The sequence below is a fragment of the Musca autumnalis genome, unplaced genomic scaffold (assembly GCF_047663935.1).
Source record: "Musca autumnalis isolate F117 unplaced genomic scaffold, ASM4766393v1 scaffold_1, whole genome shotgun sequence".
Classification (NCBI taxonomy): domain Eukaryota; kingdom Metazoa; phylum Arthropoda; class Insecta; order Diptera; family Muscidae; genus Musca; species Musca autumnalis.
In genome coordinates, this window is record NW_027411644.1 from 300,818,820 (window position 1) to 300,844,918 (window position 26,099).

Genomic DNA, 26,099 nt, shown 5'->3' on the forward strand with positions numbered 1-26,099 from the left:
TCCATTCCTTCAGGTACCTCCCCCACAAAAGTTCAAAAATGATCGGAAAATTGTTCATATGATAACTCTTGAAGGGAGTGGCCGAATTGGTCCATACTTTACACATCCTAATATATCTACCAGATATAGACCAGGTTCAAATATGGACTATATTTGTCCACTCCATCAGGTACCTCCCACACAAAATATCGGATAAGTTCACTTTAAGACCTGCAATCGAATCACTTTGATTTTTGTTGAAGCAACTTGCACTCGCTGCCTCACTTACGATGGTAGAATTTTTTTCAGGGGCAAGTCCATACTTTTTGAACAATTAGCCCGAAGGGTGTATAAACCACCTATGGCTCCATATGTAATGGCTGGAGATCCACTTCCATAATGGCCAATGTCGATCTTTTCCTTTAAGTATCTCCTCCGCAAAACTTTTGATCTTTAATCCTAATCAACATTTTTTTCGGTTCATACATCCAAAATTTTTAAAACCCCCTGAATACATACGTTTTTTGGGAAAAAAAATTGTTTCAATATACACAGGCTGAGGGTATATCTCTGTCAGCAAAGCTGACTGATACTTTTTTACTTGTTTTTTGTAATCACGCTACAGGTCGCAATTTTGATCGGATCGTCACAAAATTTTGGGGGTTAACGGGGATCCTACAGAGAAAGAAGCCTATTGATTTTGGTGATGGTCGGATAATATTCAGGGGTCGGAATTAGAAAAAACTTATTTGGAGAAAAAGTCAACGTTTTATTTCAAAGCGAATATCTCCGCTTCTAAAAGGGGTATATCAAAAGCAAAACCTGCTAATGAAAGTAGAAAATATCACCTTTGCAACGTAGGTTGTCGTAGGTGGTCAAACAACGAAGATATCGCAATAGCTGCTAATAGAACACAACTTTTCATTTTTGCTGTTTTAATAATAATGACGAATATCACAGCTTTGGTTCGGGACCTTCCAAAAGCAAAGTCTGACAATGAAAGTAATAAATCCCATCATTACAATGATGTAAAGCAGGTTGGCGTAGGTATCCAAATAACGGAGATATCGCAATAGTTGGTAATACATCCATTTTTCCACTTTTTTGCAAATCACGCTACAGGTCGCAATTTTAATTGGATCGTCACGAAATTTTGGCTGTTATTGGGGGTCCCACAGAGGAAAAACCCTTTGATTTTTGATAATGGGCGGATATTATTCAGGGGTCAGAATGTGAAAAAAAAAAATATTTGGAAAAAAGACCAACGTTTTATTTCAAAGTTAATATCTCCCTTCTGTAGGAGGATATCGAAAGCAAAACCTGGCAAGGAAAGTAGAAAATATCACCTTTACAACGATGTGTCATGTGTAGGTTGTCATAGGTGGTCAAACAACAGAGATATCGCAATAGTCGGTAATGCATCCCTTTTTCCATTTTTGTGCAATCACACTACGAAATTTTGATCGGATCCTCACGAAATGTTGGGGGTTGATGGGGGTCTAACAGAGAAAGAAGCCTATTGATGGTTGGCATACATCCCACTTTTCCATTTTTTATTTGGGTTGTACTGTCGATGCACTTAAATGCGTTTCAAAAAAATTGACCTGTGTTAATGAAGACATTCAGAGCAAAGGCGCTAAGCTATCCCAATTTTAATATTTTGAATTTTATTAGTCAAAAGCTTATGAACGGGGGTAGTGGTGTAGGGTATTGCATAGTCGGCCCCGACCCGACTATAGCCTTGGCTCACTTGTTTTTAGTATCAAATGTCCTTCAATAGTACATATTATTGCGTCTAAGTTTGATAATTAGGGCATACCTAACGTTTTCAAAATTTTGCCCATAATATGACGAATTTATTTTATTTTTGGGATCTAAAGCCACAGTTTTGGCTTCCTCTCATTCCCTCGATGACGCTCTAAACGATACCCTGTGATTGTCGTTCCATAGTCGGCGCTTACTTACCCTTAAATTGGCTTTTATCTCACTTCTTTGAGTCCTTTACCAGGGAATTGTCTGGGAAATAGTTTCGTATGAGCCATTTCCACCTTATAAATCGGCAGGATTGTTGTCTGTAGATAGTAGACAGGAAATAAAAAAATAATTTCGTTTTGTACAAAAAATTGGCCTAACGGTACACCGAACAAAAATGAAAGGTTTAATATTTTGAAAGATTTCATTGCACACTGTCTTTGTGGGTGTGGTAGGCATAGTTATGTAAGACTTTTTAATCAAGAAGCTCATATTAATATCAAAACCAGTCAAATCAATAATTTTTATAGATGAAAATACAATTTTTGTATAAACTAATGTCTGAGGTACATACACAAAATTATTGTGGAATTCGAGCATTCAAAACATTATGTTAATTAATGTTATATTCGGTGTGGAATTCTTCCAATTTTTGTATAGACCTTATATTATTGTTTCATTTCCTGTCTACTACCTTCAGACAAAAATCCTACCGCTTTATAAGGTGGAAATGGCTCTTACGAAACTATTTCCCAGACAATTCCCTCGTAAAGGACTCAAAGAAGTGGGATAAAAGCCAATTTAAGGGTAAGTAAGCGCCGACTATGGAACGACAATCACAGGGTATCGTTTAGAGCGTCATCGAGGGAATGAGAGGAAGCCAAAACTGTGGCTTTAGATCCCAAAAATAAAATAAATTCGTCAAATTATGGGCAAAATTTTGAAAACGTTAGGTATGCCCTAATTATCAAACTTAGACGCAATAATATGTACCATTGAAGGACATTTGATACTAAAAATGAATCAAAGTAACCGATTTCTAAAATACATAACGATATATTCACATATTGTGTATGAAAATTACCTTAAAGTAACCTTTACTTATATCGTTCTTAATTATGTGGCCAGGTCGATTTATGACTATTTTAATAAATCGTGGTTTCTTTCGTATAAACGAGGGAGAATTAAAACATGTTTTGGCTTTATTTGAAAGTGCTTACCGTGTACTTTATTTACAAATTTTGTTCCATATAAATATTCAAATATTTGGAACGTAGCAAGTCAAATACTTTTTAATACGATGTCGTTCTTAATTATATGGCCGCCACTGTACCTGAAGGAGGAAATTTTGAACCAAATCGGTTTATTATTATCGTGTGCACCAGCCAGCAAGATGGACCGGCAGACAGAGGGACGTACATTGCTAAATTGACTCCAAATTGTTTGAAACACATTTCGTCCAAACATACTTGGGGTCTGAAACCATTATTTCGATGAGGCACATTTTGCCAGTATGAAAGTGTATATGGTAAATAACAAAAATGTTTTGTAATCGATGAATCCGAGTTTCACCCTTTCAGAATTCGCGAACTGTTAACATATTCTATAAAGTATGACTACAATTCTTTAAAATGAAGTGTTTTAGGAGGGATCCCATAATGTCGACCATTAAAATTAATTTTCGTGGAAGCTGTGTTGGCATCAATGTAGAAAAATGGTTAAAAATGGGTTGAAGCCAGCAGGTTTTTTTATGTTCCCATGCGATTTCTGGCTTAACCTTACATTTTATAGACCTATTCCCAAAAGAATGAATTACAGAATTCTCCATGGGCAGTAAGATAGCAGTGTATGATTTTTCGATATATCCACTGCATTCACCTAAAATTGATCCTGACATTTTGAAGCCGGAATTTCGGGGTTTTTTGAATTTTTTTAATAATCCGGACGCGCAAGAACATAATATTTTAAACTCATAACACGATTATGGAACTCATGATTTTACGTCGTTTGGTGCATATCTCATGAGTGTGCTCCTTACAGCATCCTAGTAATTGGAGTCGAAAGGACAAAATTTCATGCGTGAATTTTCTTACAAACATATTTTTTGCGTGTAAAATTTACAACTGTCATTCAATTACCTTTGAAACCAGCGTGAATTTAGTTTTTCTACGCCACGGTTTTAATGAAGCCTTCCGCGATCGAATTCATCTACTACAACCGCGGATATAGATACCTTGAAAATCGGTAAATCAGCAAAAATATATTTTGACAAATCCGCGTACTAAACCGCGATTTTCTTTAAAATTTTTTACATAAATGGAATCCTTTACTCGCGATTATAATATTTGCGAAAACACGTGTCATAAAAAAAACAGAGATACGCGAGTAATATGGGTATTTCGCCAAAAATTTAATGTGGAGGCTCATCCGCGGTTTTTGAAGAATCTATTTGAAATAGGTGTATATTGACGTATTTTTGATGGGCGCTGATGAAACCGGATGCGCATCAAAATCGTATGCACACTGCGCGACTTCTACCAACTTTAAGGTTTTTTGAAGTGCATGATGCAACTGGCGGCACACAATAGCCGCTGAGTGAAACATCGAAATATGCACAAATATTGAAAGAGATTGATTCGCTTTATCCAACATCGGATGCGCATCAACCGACTTTAACTAATTCGCGAATTACAGGCTTTTTAATTTTCATATCTTTTAAATGATAGTAATTTCAATATTACTCTTAATTTGCTATCCTTATAAGTTATCACAGTAAGCAGTTAAGCTTTCACGATGGTAAACCATATATTTTGATAAAGTTTCAGCAGAATACTATAATTTATGAATTAGATTTTAGCGAAATAGTCGGATAACTCTCAAATATTTTTTTCTAATTTTTTGAAACAAACCAAAAAATATATTTGTAACAATATTTTCCAACAATGAGTTGTTTTTTTTTTTGTTGTTGTTATAATATATAATGTTTATAATTTTGGTTTCACATTTTTTTACGCGTTGTCTAGTTTCTGTACGTATTTTTAATTTAGTTTTTAGAGGTTTATACGGACTCTGAGTTAGTATAATTTAAATTTATTGCCAGATTTTTTTAATTTTTTTGATTATCCGCGAAAATAAAAACAAATTTTGGTGCATCTACGGATGGATATCAAATGCTGTTACTGATATATGCTTACATTTTCTCAATACAAAAATAAGAAATTTTAAAATATTTTTTCTTTATAAGAGGATAAAAACCGATATAACTTTTGCGCGCATTGGCCAATTTCGTGAACGCGAGCAGATTTAAAACCAGATTTTTATACCCTCCACCATAGGATGGGGGTATATTAAGTTTGTCACTACGTTTGTAACTACTCGAAATAATCATTGTAGACCCCACAAAGTATATATATTCTTGATCAGCGTGCAATTCTACATCGATATAGCCATGTCCGTCCGTCTGTCCGTCTGTGGAAATCACTCTAGCGTCCGAACGGATTGACGTAGGTTGATGAAATTTTGGGAAAATCTATTATATTTACGTAGGACTTTTGGTATTGAAAGCGGGCTTTGTAGGTACACGCTTTCGTATAGCCCCCATACAAAATGACGAGGGACGCGTCGTCGTTTTAAGGAATTTTTAAGATATTTTGCCCATTTTCCCACCGAATTGGTTGTAATTTGGTACTTTGTGTCTCCAGAGGCCAAAAAATATTCCTACCAAAGTTGGGTTATATAGGTCCACGTTTTGGTATAGCCCCCACATAAGGCCCCTTATAAAGTACGCGTCATTTTAATATATTTTGAATGTATTAGACCCATTTGACCAAAGAATCGGTTGTAACTTTGTATTTTGTGTTTCCAGAGGATAAGAAACATATAGCCCCCATAATACAATATCTCCCGATTTTCGATATTTTGAACGTTTTAGCCTCATTATCACACCGAGATGGCTGAAATTTGGTATTTAGTCTTCTTTAGGCGTATAAAACTTTCCCCCAGAATAGGTCCACGCCATCATATAGCCCCCATAGAACGGTACCTTCCGATTTTCGGTATTTTTAAAGTTGTGGCCACATTAATCCACCGAAATGGCTGAAATATGTGGTGGAGGGTATAAAAAGTTCGGTCCGACCGAACTTAAAGCTTTTCTTACTTGTTTTCCTTTAACTCTATACCAAAAATCGTAGATGTGCTCGCGAAAAATTTTTTAATTTTTTTCAAATGGAATTGCAAAGGAATTTATTATTTGCCATATACCCTCGTTAGCATAAATGCTGAGGAATAAAAACGATGTTAAGTTCGACCGGGTATGGAAGCTTTATCAGATATTTTACCTACATATACCAATAATTTTCTGCAGAAATATGTTATGTCTCCAATGGAGACTAAATACCAAATTATAGCCATTTCGGTTGAATAATGTGGCTAAAACCCTTGCGAGTACCAGTACCGTTTTATGCAGAATATTCTAAAAACCTGGGCCTGTAGGATAATGCGGCTAGAGTACAGTTTCATGAGGGCTATATAAACATTTGGACCGATATAACTAGGGGTTTGGGTAGAAAAACCCGCACCGGGAATTTTCGGTTGTTTTGGTTACAGGATTTTCCCGGGAAATTGGGAAATATCTTTTTACATATCACAATTAATATTTAGTGAATTAATTAACTATGCCCGCCACTTGTATACCATAGATTCAGAATTCTATTAGATTTTACAGAATCAATAAATTAGAAAAGATTTGGAAAAGACTTAAATCTACAAAAGTGTTTTCAGGGAAAAAAAATATAAAAGCCGCACCAAAAACTTGGGCTATAACGACGGATTTTTATTCTGTTCCATTTAAGTTCGAAAGAATATTTTCTTTTTTAAAGCCCCATTTGTATACCCTCAGCCATTGGGCTAAAGAGGGTCCGGCTGGCTGGCTGGTGCGGACGATAACTCTCGAACGATCAACTCTCGAAGGGAATAACCGAATCGGTCATAATTTTGCATGTGACAATATTAGTTCCAGGCATAGAAACGATTCCACACAAAATTCGGAAAAAGTGAAGTTTAAGAGCTCATCTCGGATCGATTTGACATTTTTTCAGCAGTTTGTCTTTACGGCCCCCTTTACGACGGTACAAATTTTGTCGGGGGGCAAGTCCATACTTCCTGAGATTATGCCTTAAAAGCTCCATGAAACCTTGACGGCAAAAACTAAAATGGAATAAAATAAATCTTACCGCAAAATAACTTCCGCAGGAAGTTTCTTTGGACATCGTATTATTTCACCTAGTCACGTATCAGGTTGGAATATGGACTATATCGGTTCAGCCCTTCGGGTACCTCCAACACAAAATTTAGGAAAAGTGCAGCTTAACAGCTTATCTCGATTTTTTTTTTAATTCTTTCTAAAAAGTTCTACTTAAAGGGGCTGTTACGACGGCGCAACTTGTTTTGGGAGGGCAAGTCCACTCTTCCTGAGGTAAAGGCCCAAAATCTCAAAAAAAGCCTGCCGGTACAAACTACATTGGGTAGTACGTAAGATAACCGTCGAAGGGAAAAATGTCCCACACTCTTTTTTAAATGTTTGGCAAAATGTTTTGTGTGCGGCCCTAATTAAAACGACAACAATTTTTTTCGGGGCAAATCCATACTTCCTAGGAAAATGGCTCAAAAACTCAAAAAAGCCCCTGGAGACGTCAGAAATATTTTGTTTGCTTTTCTTTAGGCTGTATATCTCTGTCGGCACTGCTGACTGATATTTTCTTACTTGTTTCACGCCATCTTAAGCCTAAGAATAAAACGTACAGTTTTCGAGGTCCATAAAATTGTAATTTCTGATCAATAACTTCATTCTTTGAGCCAAATCACTTTCCATTGAGCGATTTCCTTAGTTTTGAATATTGGAAATGGTCAGTGTGGACAAAATCCGGGCAACATGGTGCATTTTTCCATATTTTTTTCGTTTTTAATCCCGGATTCCCGGGAATGGCGATTTTATGGGCCAAATTATAAAGGTGATATCGACTTATTTTTTATGCCGAATCAACACATTATAGGGTGTCTGGCCAATGTTCCGATGTGTTATAGTGGAAGGTATAAATAAAGGAATTTTCTATATTAAATCGATTTATTTCATGAAGTTTCAAAAAGAATGCATAATTATCATCAATTCAGTATTAATATTAGATAAATAAATATGTAGATATATTACTAAGGTTTACACGGAAAATCCGAACAACGGGCCAGCAACGCGGACTCGGGTCAGCTAGTTTTCATATAAAATTTTACGTTTTCTCGCAAAAAAAAATTCTCTAACAATTCTAAAACAATGTCTGCGTGGAGTTAAGTTAAACCTAATATAATATAGAAGAATATTTTTTAAGCACTGGTGTAAAAAATTCTTGAAAAATTTAACTTTTATGTGAATTGCAGAAAGACTTTAATCAGCCAGAATTTAATAGTTAGTTTTCGTTGTAACCCATAGTATTTCCTCTATGGCAGTAATATCGGTATTGTACTTTGCAAGTACATCTGCCAATATGACACTGTGTTTAAAGTTTAAACTATCTTACAGGCAATTTCTGTACTACGCCAAACAATTTCAGAGGTATCCCTAAAACACTTCCGCCTACCAATATTACATTTGTTGGAAATTTGAAATATCCCATATAATTTCGCTTACTTCCCACAACAATCTCTTTAACAAACTGCTTAATTAAACAGTGATGTGAAGAAAAAACAAACTATGGCATAGAGTGCAGCACCCTCAAAAGAATAAGGTTATTGAGATTAATTATTTCACTCGAACGTTTGAAATTATTAACGTTTTATTCCTCATCCTTTTAATAAGTTCGTGTTATTATTTCCATTAGTTCGTGATTATTTAAATAAACGTTGCAAAGCAACACAACCCACTACCCACATGCTCATAATTTGCTAGCCATGCCAAGCAAAACCCGGCAGTCATGCCGTTTTTTTTCGCTGGTGTGACTTATTATTATATTTATTGTCCGCCCGAACGTACGTGGTGTGGTGTTTATACTCTGTCTGTTGCTGTTTGTCTCTTTTATTGTCTACCAGATGTCATCGCTTAAATTTTTATTGTGATTTCAATTACAGAGCCAATTCATTTGTGCAAAACACACATAGCCACCCACTTCAGTTCACGCTTAACGGCTGTGGATTTTTGGCTGTGCGACGATCGCAAAAAAAAAACAAAAATAAGCACAGTCATGCAATGCGTGCTTAACATATGAATATCCTGCAATAAAGCCCAATAAATATTTCACGAGGACCCAACAGCAGCAGTCATGCAGATCTCCACCTCCAGATTCCAGTGCCTTGTAGCTGAGAGAGAGGAACTCACATTATGTTATATTTAAATGCATTTTGACAATTTAAGTGTGAATCAAATGAAATTAATCCTGTTTTATGAACATCATTTTGTTCACTGCCATTGTGTCTCCTTTTTCCGTTTGCCATTTATTTTATAAGAGCGTTGGACGCAAGCGGGACAATTTTGAGGTAGCACCATTTCCGGAGAAAATATAGAAGAAGGGCCAATAACTTTACATTGTTAAATGAATATTTTGCATCCTCCTGGAAACGGTGTCTCCACAAACCTGGCATAAAGAATTTGTTGGTGATTGGCATCATTGTAATCATGCCTGTGTCCATGCCCATGACATTGTGATACGGTATTGCAACAAACCTAATGCTGTTCATTTTTTTTTCAAACATTTGCATTCTTATTTTAGAATTAGAATGTCTAAAAATGTTGTTATAAATTTGAGTATAATTTTCTATTGTAAAATTGTGACTTATGATGAATCTTTCTGGTCATTGTTTGTTTGCACTTTGTGTGGCATTCAAGCGAAGCACTTAAAATATTGTTTTGAGTGATGCTGTTGTAAAGTGGGCTTAAATATTTTGTAATTTGGAATTCATTGAGTTGGCCTTTTCTGGACTGCTGCACGTGTGTAATCCTCTTATGAAAGGTAAAGAGGATTTATTGCTTTTTTCAGCTGTGAATGGTGCTTAACTAAGCAGCTGATTAGATTTTAAATATTCATTCTTTGGATGAATTATTTGAAGGGATTGCATTTCGATAGTTTTATGATTCCATTTTGTCAATATAAGATAGGAATATTGATTGACCAACATAAACTCAGTTATATTCAAAATATTAACATAATTTAAAATTACTTCCTCCAGTCCCCAGCTCTTCCCATCATCGTCACCGCAAATTTCGCACAAGTGTAAATTGTTTCAATTAATTTTGTGAAAATGAACAAAATTTATTTCACCACTCTCAACAACAAAAGATTGAAAACAATTTGCGAAAATTATACTAATTTTATCAAAACAATAAAATTTAATGAGTCAATCAGTGCAAAATTCATTCTCTCCCCCCAACATGTGCAGAAGGGCGCATCAATCAACCGACGACAAACTAACAGGAATAAGTTATGCACTGTTATGAGCGCGTTATGGCAATTCATCGGAACATGCCATAATACACTCACTAATCGCAGTCATTGAGCAACAACACCTCCTCTTAACAACACAAAATGTATTTTTGATTGCTACAAACAATGCCCCGATCATCAAGGCGAACATCAAAGGGGTCAAATCATGTTTAAAACAACAACTTAAAACATAGATTTCGAGGGATGGGTAGGTGGGTTTGAGTTCAAAATTAATGTAAGGATTAGAATGAAATTTCGCGAATCGAATCATAACATCATATAAATTAAGAAATTAAATCAACAATAGAATTAAAAACAAGTAAGAAGGGCTGTAGTCGGACGAGGCAGACCTACCCCACTTCCTCTGGACACAGTTTTTCACGGATTTTATTTTATATGACTGTGACACGTTATGTTATTGATATAATTATTTGATATTTTCCCATTATTTATTATGGATATAATTTGCATCATAATGTAAACCATTACAAAGTAATTTAAACAAAAATAACTGCTTATGTTACTCCTTACTAAGTTATGAGTACTGTGGCACAGAGCGTGTGTGTCCGACTACAAATCAGAGGGTTGTGTGTTCAACGTTCACCGTCGGCTGGGTACTTTCTGTTAAAAAAAAAAAAAAAAAAACAAAGAACAGTCGGTGGCGCAGATGTAAGCCTTTACACAACCCTTAATGTTTGTGTGCGTGGCCTATCGTGTTCGGCTACAAATCAGAAGTTCGTGTGTGCAAATCCAGCAAAGAGCGAAATAAAATATGAAGTGTGTTGAAATTGAAAACAATTTCCTCATCAACTGTTCTAAAAATAAAAAAAAAAATATTTTTTACTTTATTGCTAATTTTTTAACTTCCAGTGGCCATAGAATAACTAGTTATTCCAGTGGTCATAAAATAAATAGCAAATCAGTGCGAAATGCGACATTGTTAAAATAATGGGTTAGTAGGGGGATTTGTAAGTAGCTACGGTTGCCAAAAATCCCTTATATAACCCATTATTTTGGCAGGACTTTTTTCCTGGGTTTTCAAGATTCGTAATTTGTCGAAATATGCCCCCAAAATTTTAAATTTGGAACAAACAAGTAAAAAAGTATCAGTCGGCTTTGCCGACAGAGATATACCCTCAGTTTATAGTCGTGTTCCTTTACGTGCCTCAGGTTACCAGTTTTTTACACTTTTTACCCGCAAAGTGTTCCATTACTTTATGAAGCGTACAATTTATATGATAGCAGTTCGCCATTTTTGCCACTTTTTGTCACTGTTACCATTTTTAAAAGTAAAGGACCATATATGAATTGAAACTTTCATCTACGGACAGATCGAATGTATTGAGGGTCTTTTCAAAATTTTGTGGCCCTTTTTTAACATTTGAACTTACAGACAAAAATGTGGATTAGGATTAAAGTTGTACTTGGGGGAAAGGACCGACATAGTCCATTATGAAAGTGGGTCTTGTTTTGGGAGTCATATCTTTTCGATAGATATCGCATCGACTAGTCATTTCAGTTAGTCATCGTATAACATTTGGACCAGTATGCCAGGAAGCATGCACTTGTCCACGGAAAACATAATATCGCTGTAAACAGGACCAAAACCAATAGCATCGGTATACAGGGACGTACGCAGGTTTGGTTTGGTCGAACAAAATTTGTTAAGCTACTGTAACATATTATTACATACGAGTATTTTCTTTATCATAAACCTTTTTTAGGATTGGAGATTTCAAATGAAATGAAAACTTATCTTTTTCTAAAGTTTCTGTTCAGAAAATGTGCATCATTAATAAGTTTTTTAAGAAATGTTTTCAAATTGTTTGCTTGGACATATACTCATTCCAATATTAAATACGATTTCCGTAATGAATATACTCCATATTTGTTATATCATATTCGATGTATATAGAGGTCTCGAGCCATTACACTCAATGGACGTGCATGGAAGAGTGTCTATTGGACAAAATGTATGAAGGGTTTTGCGTGGACTATATCTTAAAGCCAATTAGAAATCTTAAATTTGTCTCACTCACTTCACCAAGATTTTGTTATTCTATTTTAGACAAATTTGTTGCTAAAGAGTAGGAGAAAATAATGACGTAAAATGCTATATTTGGCAAATCCAATTGAATTATTCGCTATAATAAACGTCCAACATTTTTAAGGTAGTCGTGTGCAAACAACTTCTACAGAGGATTTTATGAAAGTGCAGACCCTAACGACAAAAACGCTAGTTGGGTATTTTTTTTCAGATCCAGCTAAGATTTTATGTCCTCATCTAAAAATTGCTAAATATTGAATTTTTCGAACAAATCAGTGCTATATCTCGGAAACCAATTCGAATTTTGTTTTGACCTTTTTAGCAAACTTAAAGATAAGGGAACAACGAAAAAATTTTTACAAATAATCGACTCGAAAAACTGCATTAGCGCTATAAAATATATGCAATATCTAAAAATACCACAATTTTGATATAGTTTGCACCATATCTTCCAAACTTTCAAATTTGTCGTAATGATATCTTTGAAAAAAATATTCGCTTGAATGTGATACACAATTCATTTGTGTGGTGTACCTAGAATATTTTCCAACGATCATTTAATAAATATATATATATATATATATCATCATTGATATACATGATGTAAAAACAACATGAAGGAAGCATTTAACATCTTCACAATGTTCCAAGGAATTGTTAAGCGCACTTTTTGGAAAATTTCCTGTAAAGGTAACACGGTTTAGCTCCCAATGGTTTAGCAGCTATTGACTAGAATTTCAGAAATGATGTAAATTTGTTTTTATATTTAATCGATTTTTTTGTATGACATATAAATTCTGCTGCCTGAGGTCGGGCTACAATATTGCTAAAGACTGAAAAACAAATAATGCGAAAAAGGTCGTTTTAGACTGGTTTATATTAAGCCATAAAATTCGAACCTGATATGAAATGTCGAAAAATGTCTATTAGAAGTTGTTTGCTTTGTTAGTGTTGCACAGAATAATTGTACCCTCAGCCTTTAGGGCCTTTAGCACAATCCGTCTGTCTGTACCTCTGTTTGTCTGGCAGGATGGAGCGCATGATAAATGTCGACCGGATCAACTGAGTTGGTCAAAGTTTTGGATCTCGTAATACTATAACTCTCGAAGAGAGTAATCGATTCCATCTAAAAATTGCAATCGCAATATTTCTTCCTTGACATAGATCGAACCTAATATAGGTTATATCGGTCCACTCCTTCAAATATCTTAAAATTACTTCCAATTTTTTTTTAATTCGTTTCCAACCGATTACAAGTTACGACAAGTGGTCCTTATTGATTAATTTGCTTATTATTAGCGAATGTTATTTTGTTGTTTTTTGTCAATATTTGTCAATGAAGCAATACATTTAATTTAAGAAATATTTAAATTCTAGTTCCAATAAGTTGCAAGAACTGAGTCCAGCAAAGTTTTTAATATCATCGAGTCCAAAAACGTCCACTCGTACAATTAAAAAAATAATGCCTCTTCTGTAACATTATACCGAAAGTAGCGATTATTATTGTCTTGCACAGACTTTATCACTTCTAGTAAAGAAGCAAATATGACGTTTTTATGACATAAAATAATATTTTATTCTTAGGTTATCGACATATAGAAGTCCAAGCTGCACTCGTGGATTCAAGTTAGTCTATCTTTTAGAGGTATTTAATTAATAGTAGTCGAAAAAGGGGTATGTTCGGGTATACCCTGCAACACATTAATCCCGTGTATAACTTAGTTCGACCTACACGCGAATAGAGTTATACAGAGATTGGATTAAGAGGAATCCCAAAATCTAATCTAAGATCTTCGAAATACTGAAAATTTTGTGATAGCAAAAACAATTGCAAATCTCTGCGGTTGTAAAATTCTGGGGTGTACCATACCGTTGACCCACATGATTAAAAACGTCGATATAGTTTATTTTAAATTCTAAATATACGAGGGCTTATATTTTATATTCTTTTAAAAATTAAAATTGTACCCTAAATACTACTGAATTTATATACTCTGTGTCAATATTTCATACAAAATCAACTAATAAACCCTTTAAAAAGCTTTACGTAACGCTACACAACATTTCAAATTTTATGATTTTTGGTCAAGTTTGGCCCAACAAACACACCACCCATCCGCCTTTTCCCCTTTGGCTTTCGTAATATTTTGTCCAAACTTATATTAAGTTCGAAGATGGACCATATCGATCCACTTCCTCGGGTACCTCCCCTAAAAAAGTTCACAATTTTGAGAAAAAATTATGACAACAATAACTCTCAAAGGGACTTACAGATTTGATCCATACTTTGCACATCGTAATATTTCTACCGGACATAGATCAAGTTCCAATATGGATTATTCGTTCCACTCCTTCGGGTATCTCACACACAAAATTTCGGAAAAGTCCTCTCGAATCGTTTTGATTTTTCTTGTAACGAATTGTATTCGCCGTCATACTTCCTGAGAAAATGACCCGAAAACTGTATGGCACCATGTGTAGTGGATGGAGCGAACGATAGGATAGATCGATTTTCTCCCAGTCATAATATTTTGCGCAAAATAAAAACAAGTCCTAAGATGGGTTATATGGGTCCACTCCTTCGGGTACCTCCCCCACAAAAGTTCAAAACTTTTCGCTGAAATGATCCGCATGTTAACTCTCGATAGCAGTAGCCGATTTGATCCGCACTTTGCATATCGTAATATTTTTACGAGACATAGATCCGGTTAGACTTTGGACTATATATGTCAACAACTTTGGGTACCTCCCACAAAAAATTTCGGAAAAGTGCAGTTTAGGACCTCCTCGTGAATAGTTTTCATTTTTATTGCAACATGTTGCGCTCAAAGCCCCTTTTATAATAGTACACGTTTTTTAGTGGCAAGTCCATACTTCTGGAGAAAATGACCCGAAAACTGTAAAAAATCTCTACGGCCAGCATGTGTAATGGCTGGTGCCCACGTCAACTCTCGAACCGAATACTGCGTTTGTCCAAACTTTGCACATCGTAATATTTTTTCGAATATTAAAGAAATTTGATGGTGATGTTTATAGGTCCACTCCTTTCGGTACCCCCCACACACAAAAGTTCGAAAATATTCGCTAAAATGATACGCGCGAGATCTCCAAATATTCTATCCAAACTTACTTTATGTTCAAAAGTTGACCCTGATCGGTGGGGTACCATCCACAAAAATGTTCAACATTTTTATGCGGTTACGGGTCTGTTTGAGGATACTTTGGACATTTTTACTGAAGGTACTCCTAGTGGCCACATTTACAGCGATATAATGTTTTTTTGTAGGCAGGCACATGTTTCTTGATATAATGTTCCAAAAGCTATAAATATCTGGTCAATGGCGGAATTGCCATATTGGTATGACCTAATAAGTTAGTTGACCATAGGCTTTAGACTTAAGCACAAAATTACTGACATTATCTTATAAGGAATATGGAGCAGACCTTTGCCTCTATAATTATAGTACAGAGTCTTATTTCCTTTCTTGTGGACGGGACACAGCATGCTTAGGTTCTAATCGTTGGATACGCGTTCCTACCGCCTCATGGTGCTAACTTGCTGATGCATAAACTTTATGCCTCCGGTTTTGAACAGCTCGACTGGAAAGCCATCGTCTCCTGCTGCCTTATTATTATTCTGTCGGTTTATTACTGTCTTTATCTCATTTTGGCGGCATACATTCAATTCCATCTTCTGGTATCCTCTTCGTCTTCGCTGGTATTGGATACCAACAGTTTGGAAAAATGCTCCTCAGCGCACTATGTGTATCAGTCACCAAATTACCTTACTGGTCTTACAGGAAAATGTGCCTATACCAACAAAGCCATCAGTTGATGTTTCCTTAAGCAATTAAGTTGTGTGGAATATGCTCTGAATATCTGTTGTGATTACAGCTTTTCGATGTTGTGGTTGTAGGAACGCAAACATATTCGATTGTGTATTATATCAGTTATCAGGTCTTGGTTCCTCTGTATCCAGACTCAAAAAGTCTGCAACTTGGATGCGTCAATAAAGAACCAGGAGACAGGTGATTGGGGTTGGCTGGACAGCTTTACAAATACATCAAGTCGTGTTGTCCCAACATGAGGGGATTGCACATCACCCTAGTTGAGGAACAAACGCATCGAAACCACACTTTGAAATGATAAGCAAGATAACCGAAGAGCATATATCGAACTCAAAAACGTTATTCGTTCACCATATAAACAATTGACATCGGTTTCAGCCGATTTCACCCTATATATGTCCGATTTCGATGAGATATCGAATGTGAGACTGAATTCGGTCTAAAAATAAATGTGTCACATTATATTGAAATTGTTTCAGATTTTAATATAACTCCCATATATATTTTCGGCCGATTAAATTAATTGATTTAAATTATTTGATGTAATAAACACGCTATATGTGTCGGATTTCGATGAATTTTGTAATGTATGACTGAATTTGGTCTAGAAATAAATGTGCCAAATTATATCGAAATCGATTCAGATTTGTATATAGCTTACATATACATTTTCGCCCTATTTCACGTATTTGCTGCAGAAAACACCCGATATCTGTCCAATTTTGATGAAATGGGTGGAATGTGTGACGAATTTGTTAGAACGTGTACCATATTATATAGAAATCAGTTCAGATTTATATACATATATACCAATATATATTTTACATATCCAGAGTGGTGCAGGGTATCATATAGTCGGCGCCGCCCGACTTCGATCCATTCCTTACTGGTTTTAATTATTACTAACCTTAAACTTTTGCTCCTGGGCACTAACCGTTTATTGGTATACAACAAATCGTCTGACACTCATAGTGACACTTATCACTATTCTACCCTCTAACTTTAAACCAAGAATACCTTTCTAGATTTTCCAAAATTTGTCAAACGACCCTCTTCCTGACAAAAAAAATACACTTTAATGTCTTATTTAAAGTTAAATATTATGATTAGTTAAATGGACGAATTTAATTTGAACAGGTAAGGTAATATTTTTAACAAGCTCAATTCAATGAAAATTATCCTAAACAAATTTTTGTAACACTTTAACTTAAAACACTCTGAAAGAAATATGCTTAAAGAATTTCCACAATAAGAACCCATATAAAAATCATTATGAGAAAGGCAATTTTCTTGAAAAACAATCCAATCGGTGTCTAACAAATGAATATGGCTCACTTAATAAACCCTTTTGCGTTTGTACTTGTTGTTTTTTTTAATATTCCAAAGTAATATTAGCGATTCAGGCCAACGCGCAGCACACCATCATTAGCAACAATTTATACCAAAGGCAACAGCGGAGATTTCACTCTGAACAATCGCCAATAAGGTGTTGAGTTTTATAACATACTGCCTCAATATGTGGCAGTATGCTTACAGCTTTTATTTAGCCGACAAGCAGAGCTTTTGTTTTGGCCCAAGCACTTAACCCGAACAATAAACCAAATTAAGTTTGTTGTTACTTGAACAGGATGATGCGTTCGGCTAGGCCTTTGATTTTTAATACACATAAGTGTTAAATAAACGATATGTTGGTGTGTACTGATGCTTTTTAAGCTCTTATGTTTTTGTGGAGATTTCAAATCACTACAGGAGTTTTTTTTATTTCTAGTTAAATTGTGGAAATTGTTAACCCCTGACTTTACAAATGGACAGTTTGAAGATCATCTCCCAATCTATAAAAATTGGTTTCATTTCACTTAAAATGTTTGTATTCTAAACAATAATTTCTATCCTGGGAAAAATTATAATTCATGTCTAAATACTGTGTTCATTTTTCCTCCTCCCTGTCTCCTTCCCTTTAACGTTGTCCATTTCATTTTGAGGAATATTATTTATTCAAAAGATAGTCCATGCAATAAGTGAACCACCTACATTGTATTATTTACAACAACATATTACTCATGATTTTTCTTCCATATCATAAATCTCATCGTAAAAATTAATGAAAAATTAGATCAACCATAACAAATGTTGCCGCAAAACATAAAAGTGGCTAGAAATTCCAATGTGTCAACAATGTTGGACAATAGTTCATTGAGTATTTCTCGTGAAACATAATTCGTAGTTTTTTTATAGTTGCTATTTTAGCTATTCTCAAACAACCTCTCTCTCGGCATATTTTTGAATGAAACACAAAGAAATTCTTAATGACAATGTTGATGTTTAAATCAAAGTTCGATTGATTTATGACCATATCTTAATTTATTGAATTTTGTCAATGAATTTACGAATGTACGGACGCATGAATGAAAAGTAGTCTAGATTTTTGTTGTTTCGTTTGATGTTGTCTTTGAGTAAACATAAAAACATGTCACACATTCTTCAATTAGACAATTTGTAATGCTGTGGTTCCCATAATAAATTTATAAGATACTCGTTTTGAGACAGCGAATGCACGTTGTTTCTACAAAAATCAAAGTAATTCGAAAGCAGGTCTTAAAGTGAATTTATCCAAAATGGTATGAGGGAGGTATCCGAAGGAGTGGACCGATTAAGTCCATATTGGAACCTTATCTAAGTCTGGTAAAAATTTCATGATGTGCAAAGTATGGACCAAATCGGTTACTTCCTTCAAGAGTTATCGTGGTCACAAATTTTCCGAACTTTTGTGGGGGAGGTACTGGAAGGCGTGGACCGATATAATCCATCTTCGAACTTAAAGTATTACGAAAGCCAAATTTTGGACCGAATCGGCTGATCCGTTCAGGAGTTATCGTGCGCACCAGCCATACAAACGGACGGACATGGCTAAATCGACTCCAAATTGTCGGAAACACATTTCACCCAAATATACGTGGGGTCTAAAACCATTATTTCGATGGGGCACATTTTGCCCGTATGAAAGTGTAATAACCGACGTTAGCATAAATGCTGAGAGTGTAAAAAGTCATACGAAATGCAGTGTGCTCTTGAACTAACTTTAAATGAAAGCATCTTACCACCTGGGAAGTTTGTGCGGATTCTGAAACTACAATGTTCATAGAAGAGAAAAATCAGAAAAAACAAGTAAAAAATTATCAGTCGGCTTTGCCGACAGAGATATACCCTCAGCCTGTGTGGATTGAAATATTTTTTTTTTCACAAAAAAAAAAAAAAAATTATATATTCAAAAATTTGGCCGTATGCACCGACAAAATTATGGATAGGATTAAAGCTAAAAATTTGGGGGGATATCGATAGATAAGACTATTTTATCACACTAGCCTGCGAAAAATATAATATTGCTATATTCGGTAATATATTCGGTTCGAGCCCTCCAGCCACTACATATGGTGCCATAGGGGTGTTTTTTACAAGTTTCTGGCTGTTTTCTCGAAAAGTATGGACTTGCCCCTGAAAAAAACTTTTACTGCCGTAATTGAGGCAGCGAATGCAAGTTGCTTCAATAAATATCAAAGTTATTCGAGAGCAGGTCTTAAAGTGAATTTATCCAAAATTTTGTGTGGGAGGTATCCGAAGGAGTGGACAAATGTAGTCCATATTCCAACCTGACCTATATGTGGTAGATATTTTAGGATGAGTAAAGTATGGACCAAATCGGTCACTTCCATCAAGTGTTATCGGGTGCACAATTTTTCCGAACATTTTTGAACTTTTGTGGGTGAGGTAGCTGAAGAAGTGGACAGATATGTCTTATCTTCGAACTTAAACAAAATATTGCAAAGGCCAAATTGTGGACCGAATCGGCAGATCCGTTCTAAGTTATCTTATCTTGTGCTCCAACCACTATGCACGGTGTCACAGGTCTTTTTTTGTACCTTTCAGGCTATTTTCTCAGGAAGTATGGACTTGCCCCTGATGAAGCTTATATCGTTATATGGGGGGCGGTGAATGCAAGTTGCTACAACAAAAATCAAAGCGATTCGTGAACAGGTCCTAAACTGAACTTTTCCGAAATTTTATGTGGGAGATACCCGAAGGAATGGACCAATTAAGTCCATATTGGAACCCCATCTAAGTCTGGTAGAAATATCACGATGTGCAAAGTATGGACCAAATCGGTTACTTCCGTCAAGAGTTATCGTGCGCACAAATTTTCCGAACATTTCCGAACTATTGTGGGGGAGGTACCGGAAGGTGTGGACCGATATAACCCATCTTCGAACTTAAACTAAGTTTGGACAAAATATTGCGAAAGCCAAATTTTGGACCAAATCGGTTCGACCGTTCGAGAGTTATCGTGCGCACCAGCCAGCCAGACAGACGGACATTGCTAAATCGACTTCAAATTGTCTCAAACACATTTCGTCCAAACATACTTGGGGTCTAAAACCATTATTTCGATGAGGCACATTTTGCCCGTATGAAAGTGTATATGAAGAAAAGACAAAATTTTTTAGTTTTCCATAAGAAAAAAAATTAAACATTTTTTTTAAGCTACATGAAAGATTTTTGGTACATAGATTGGGAAAAAAATCCCATTCTTAAATCTGTTCGAGATACTAATTTTGGTTGTTGCGCGCAAAAGTTATGGCGGTTTCAATTCTGCTAAAAAGAAAAAAATCTTTAAAAGACTCTAATCATTATATTGAGAAACTCTCTTAATTAGGGGCTCCCTACGTAAAATATGATTACGGAGGCCCCATAACATTAGTGAAAAAGTTTTAAGTTTTCGCGGAAATTGAGAAAGAGTTAATAAAATTGGTACTTTGCAACTTGTTTTAATAAAATTCATCCTGTTTATGCATCTGAAAAATAAATAAAAATATGTACGTAATCTATACATCGCGCAGATTCAAATGAAACCAAAACTATACAAATCCGTTTGGTGGTTTTCATATTATAGCAGAAACAAACAAAAATATATTGAGGAAATTCATAAAATTTTTGTAAGAGATAATATTTATTAAAATTTATTTTGTGAGTTAGTTGAAGAAAATGTAGGAAAAATAGGTTAGAGTTATTTTTCTATTTTAGTTTATTTTCACGCAAAGAATCACATTTTTTATTCTAATCACTTCTCGAATACACGCTAACATCTAGCGGAAGATATGGGTATCGTTCAAATAAATGTTGGGTTCCTTTAAATGGGGTATACTCTTGAAATAAAACTGTATCGGGTAATGTTCATTTTGAAATGCGTGTAAATCGCAAAATCCTCAAAATCACTTGATGCACATGCGGTTTAACAATACAGCGAATTCTTCTCTTTTAATTTGTACACATTTGCCAGGATTTACTTTGGCCGCTAAGATGTAGCTTCGTCTGCAGTTTAGTGTGCAACAAACTGTATAACGCTTATAATTGGCACAAAGTGCATACACTTTTAATGCGCATCCGATTTCACTATCAACCGCGAAAAAATACATCGATCTAAACATATTTCAGTAAAATCCATCAAGAACCGTGGATGTAGCATCACACAGTATTTTTTGGATAAATCGGGTACAGCTCCCATGCCACTAAATTTTTCAAACCGCTGTTTTCGCAGAAACGCAAGTGATGATTCACTTTCTTCATTGAAATGGAAACGATCCACATAAAACTCGAATTAGTCAGCGATATTTTGAAAAACATTTTTCGCAAATTTTTCAATTTTTGCAGTAGCCATTTCCGCCGTTCTAGTAGATGGATTTTTAAGACCTGTGATTCATATGGTCCGGATCGTCGAAAAACTAAAATATCGCGGGGTACCAGCACACTCAAAACGATATTGTAAATACTGTACCCAAAAAATAGGTTTTTTAGAAAAAATATCCCACTAAATTTTGGCCTTTGGCAGTAGATTACTCTGCTGCTGTGTGGGCTACATACTCAATATACATATCAGATTATTCGAAATCGCGAGTTCTTTAATCTTATAATTGGTTTTTCGAAATATCCGAATGCGCGTCTCAGTTACATAAAAAATACAAAAAACACCTGAAATCCGGCTTCAAAATGTCAGCATCCATAAAAGGTGGATACAGTGGAAATTTTGGAAAGTGATACATTAGAAGTGTAATCTTCATTTTGTATTCTCCTACTTTTACTTTGGACAGATGTCCGTCGTTTGAATGGTTTAATCAGAAATCGAATAGCAATGTAAAAAACCTGCTTAGCTTCAACGTGTTTTTACATATGTTTTTTCCTTTACGCGGTCGTAACTACCACGTAAATTAAATTTTTTTGCTAAATTTTTGAGCTTTGTACAAAAACATCTAAATTAATCCAGCAATAGTCATAGTTACTTGTAAACTACAATAATTCGCGTATTATAATCAGGGTTTCGGAGTCGAGGTATTTTTGGCACGACTCCGACTCCGACTCCAGACGAGTTTTTTTTCACGACTCCGGCTCCGACTCCGACTCCGAGTCGACTCCGAGAGTGAATTCCTATACCACTAAAAATGAATAAAATGTGCACACATTTTTAACAATTTTCCTATATTTTGGCCTATATAGGCTAATGCGTTAGTTTTTCCTTACGTCGGTTTTCCTTTTTTGCACGAGTATATTCTGGACGGAATTCTTCCGCGTGAGAAAATCTTTAAGCTTTCAAAATATGTGAAAATGAAGGGGCAATACAAATCATAAGGACTACATGCAATAAAAATTAGAGTCAATTCAAACTGGATGTAACCCAACATTTTAGTGCGCTTAGCCTTAAAAGGAGACCCCCAGTTGTAAAGCTCAATAAAAGCCATTTTTCATTATTTTTTCCGAGAAAACTACGTAACCTTTGCGTTATTTTTTCTTAATCTGAAAGCAAAAAATATTGCGAAGTTTTGAGACCGTCTACGAACTCTACCTCGAAAACTGATAAACCAATTGTCATATATTTTGGTGTCCGATTTCGAGAAAAACACAGTTTATTTGCTGCATACAAAATAAAATAAATTGTTCCCATCCAACGCTTATACTATGGCAATATTGTTCCGATCGACTTAAAAATTTGATCACATATTCTATGCTATGCTATTTATACTAAAATTCAGCGCTCACATTTTGAACTTTGGTGTGGAGTGGATAATTTTATTGAAATATGTTTTTTGGAACTGAAAAATTAGCACACGAAAAAATTAGCATGAAAATATTCTACAAAAATGTTGCTAGGAAAATTTTCCATTGTCCTTTATCACTTTTACCCGATCATTTCTCATGAAAACTCTATGGTTATGTATTTCATTGAATTTCGTATATGTTATTGATTGTGTAGAAAACTCGGATACACATAAACTATGTCTGTTCCTGGCGGACAGATCCGGTTATTTGACTGTTTACATATAATGCCCTCATTGAGTACATAAAGAATCCTAGAAGAAAGATTCGCCGTTTGTCAGACTTCTGAGTTATGGAGGCACGAATCTGTCGTTGACAAACAGCGAATTTAATCTGAATTTCATATATAGTTAATAGATTATGCGAAATTTACCGAAATACATAGAGACCACAATGTCTTTAATAGAAGACAAGGATGATTTCTCATAAAAAACAGGATGAGAATACCAATAGACCTTTGTGAGTCATATCTTAATTTTATTGTCATAGAACTTTACTTTTGTTTGCAAAAATGTAACGAATCATATGGATCAACAAAATAGGGATCAATAGACTTCAGAGGATAGTAAATATCCTGTGAATTGTCCTTTAAATTAGTATAAAATACCGTTTGCATATATGTTTTCTTATAATTTTCTTTTAAAATAAATAATGATTTAAAAAAAATGTTCTTGTTCCAAATTTAATCTTATGTTTCTATAACGTGGAAAAAAATTTGCCCGGAGTCGGAGTCGAGTTATTTTTTCCGACTCAGACTCCGACTCCGACTCCAGCAAAATTGCTCGACTCCGACTCGTAGACTCCGACTACGACTCCGACTCCGAAACCCTGATTATAATAGTGCAAACTTTGGCTTCATGGAAACTAAAAAATTTTGACTTTTCCTCATATACCCTAGTTAGGATAAATGCTGAGGGTATAACAAGTAAACAAGTATCAGTCGGCTTGTTCAGCTTCGGACCTAAAGAAAAGAAGTAACACACAATAATTCGGAAGTCTACTTAATACGATGCACAACGTTTGGACCACATCGGTTTCTCCCTTCGAGGCTTATCTAACGTACTATCCATTTTAGTTGGTGCTGGCAAGCTTTTTTGCAGCTTTTGAGCCATTATCGCAGGAAGTAAAGACTTGTCCCTGAAAAAAAGCATGTACCGTCGTAATGGGGAAAGCGAATACAAGCTGTTACAACAAAAACCAAAGGGATTCAAAGTCCAAATTTTGGACCGATTCGGCTAAGTTTGGTAGAAATTACACGTTGTGCAACGTATGGACCAAATCGGTTATTCGCTTCAAGAGTTATTGTGCGTACAATTTTTCCGAACAGCATCGAAATTTTGAGGTATCTGAAGGAGTGGACCGATATGGCTCATCTTCGAACTTAAACTTAGTTTGGATAAAATATTACTAAGGCCAAATTTTGGACCAAATCGTTTCATCCGTTCTAGAGTTATCGTGCGCACCAGCCAGCCAGACAGACGAACGGACTAAATCGACTCCAAATTGTCTGAAACACTTTTCGTCCAAACATACTTGGGGTCTACAGGAATACCAAACTTTATTGTCGACGACTGGGTGGTATGTGTCGAACTATTTTCAATGGGTCTTTCCTAGAATTAGGCGTGTAGTTAATACAACAACACTTTGTATGCGGAGACTTATACCACTGTAGTTGGCACAAACCATCTTGTCTCCTGATAAACTGATGTATACTCTTTATCATTATGTCTTGATCTTGAACAATTCTGCAGGCAATACATCAGTTTCTACTGCCTTATTGTTTTTCAGGTGGGTCGGTGGTCCAAATCAATGTTTGCTCCTCGAATCGATCGCAAATCTAACACACTGGAAGAGTGCCTTCTGTCGATCTGGATGCCGCCGACCGTGGGCCAAAGATATTTTCTCTACCAAATTCAGATCTCAACCTCCTCGAACAATCTTAATATCATGGTCGGGGCAGCGGTCCTGTGCTTTCTAGCCGGTCGTACGGTACATGTAACACGAAAAAATGTAACTCATAAAGTTAAAAAAATATCTAATCGTAGGACATCGCTAAGTCGGGATAACAACGAAATTTTCTTAGCTACTCACGTAAGGTAATAAACATTGTATAAATAACCACATCCTCCCCGGCAAATAGTGGGAAAAAATGCAGTATTGTATGTTTACCTATAATTATGATCATGATATTGATTGAAAAGTTTACTTCATTTATTGATATATTTGGTCAATTTGTATTTTTATATCCTCCACCAGCCTGACCATCATTTGCGACCATCTAAAGTGTATATATTCTTGATCAGGATAAAATTCTGAGTCGATATAGCCTTGTCCGTCTGTTGTAATCACTCTGCTGTAATCAGTTGAGCTAGAACGCTATATTTTTGCACCGACTGTCTTTTTCCATAGGCAGGTCAAGTTCGAAGATCGGCCACGTTTTGGTATAGCCCCCATGCAACCTTTCCTCCCGATTTTCGGTATTTTGAGGGTTTTAGCAACATTTTTTGACCCAACTAACTGTAATTTGACGTTTAAAGTTCCGAAAGGTCACAAAATGTCTCTACCAATTGTCGACATATGTCCTTGTTTTGGTTTAGCCTCCATATAACGGTACCTTTCGATTTTCGGTATTTTGTGGATTTTAGGTACATTTTTGACAGAAGTACCTGCAACTTAAGTTTGAGGCTCTACTGAAAATTGTCAACATAGGTCAATTTGTACACGCAGAGAAAAAAAATATGTTTGATCCAACAATATTCCAAGAGCAAAATATGTATTGTTAACATATTGTTGGATTCCTCATGTAGTATTGTAAATCCCCTTATAGCGGTACATCCCGATTATCGGTATTCAGAGGATTTTACCAATACC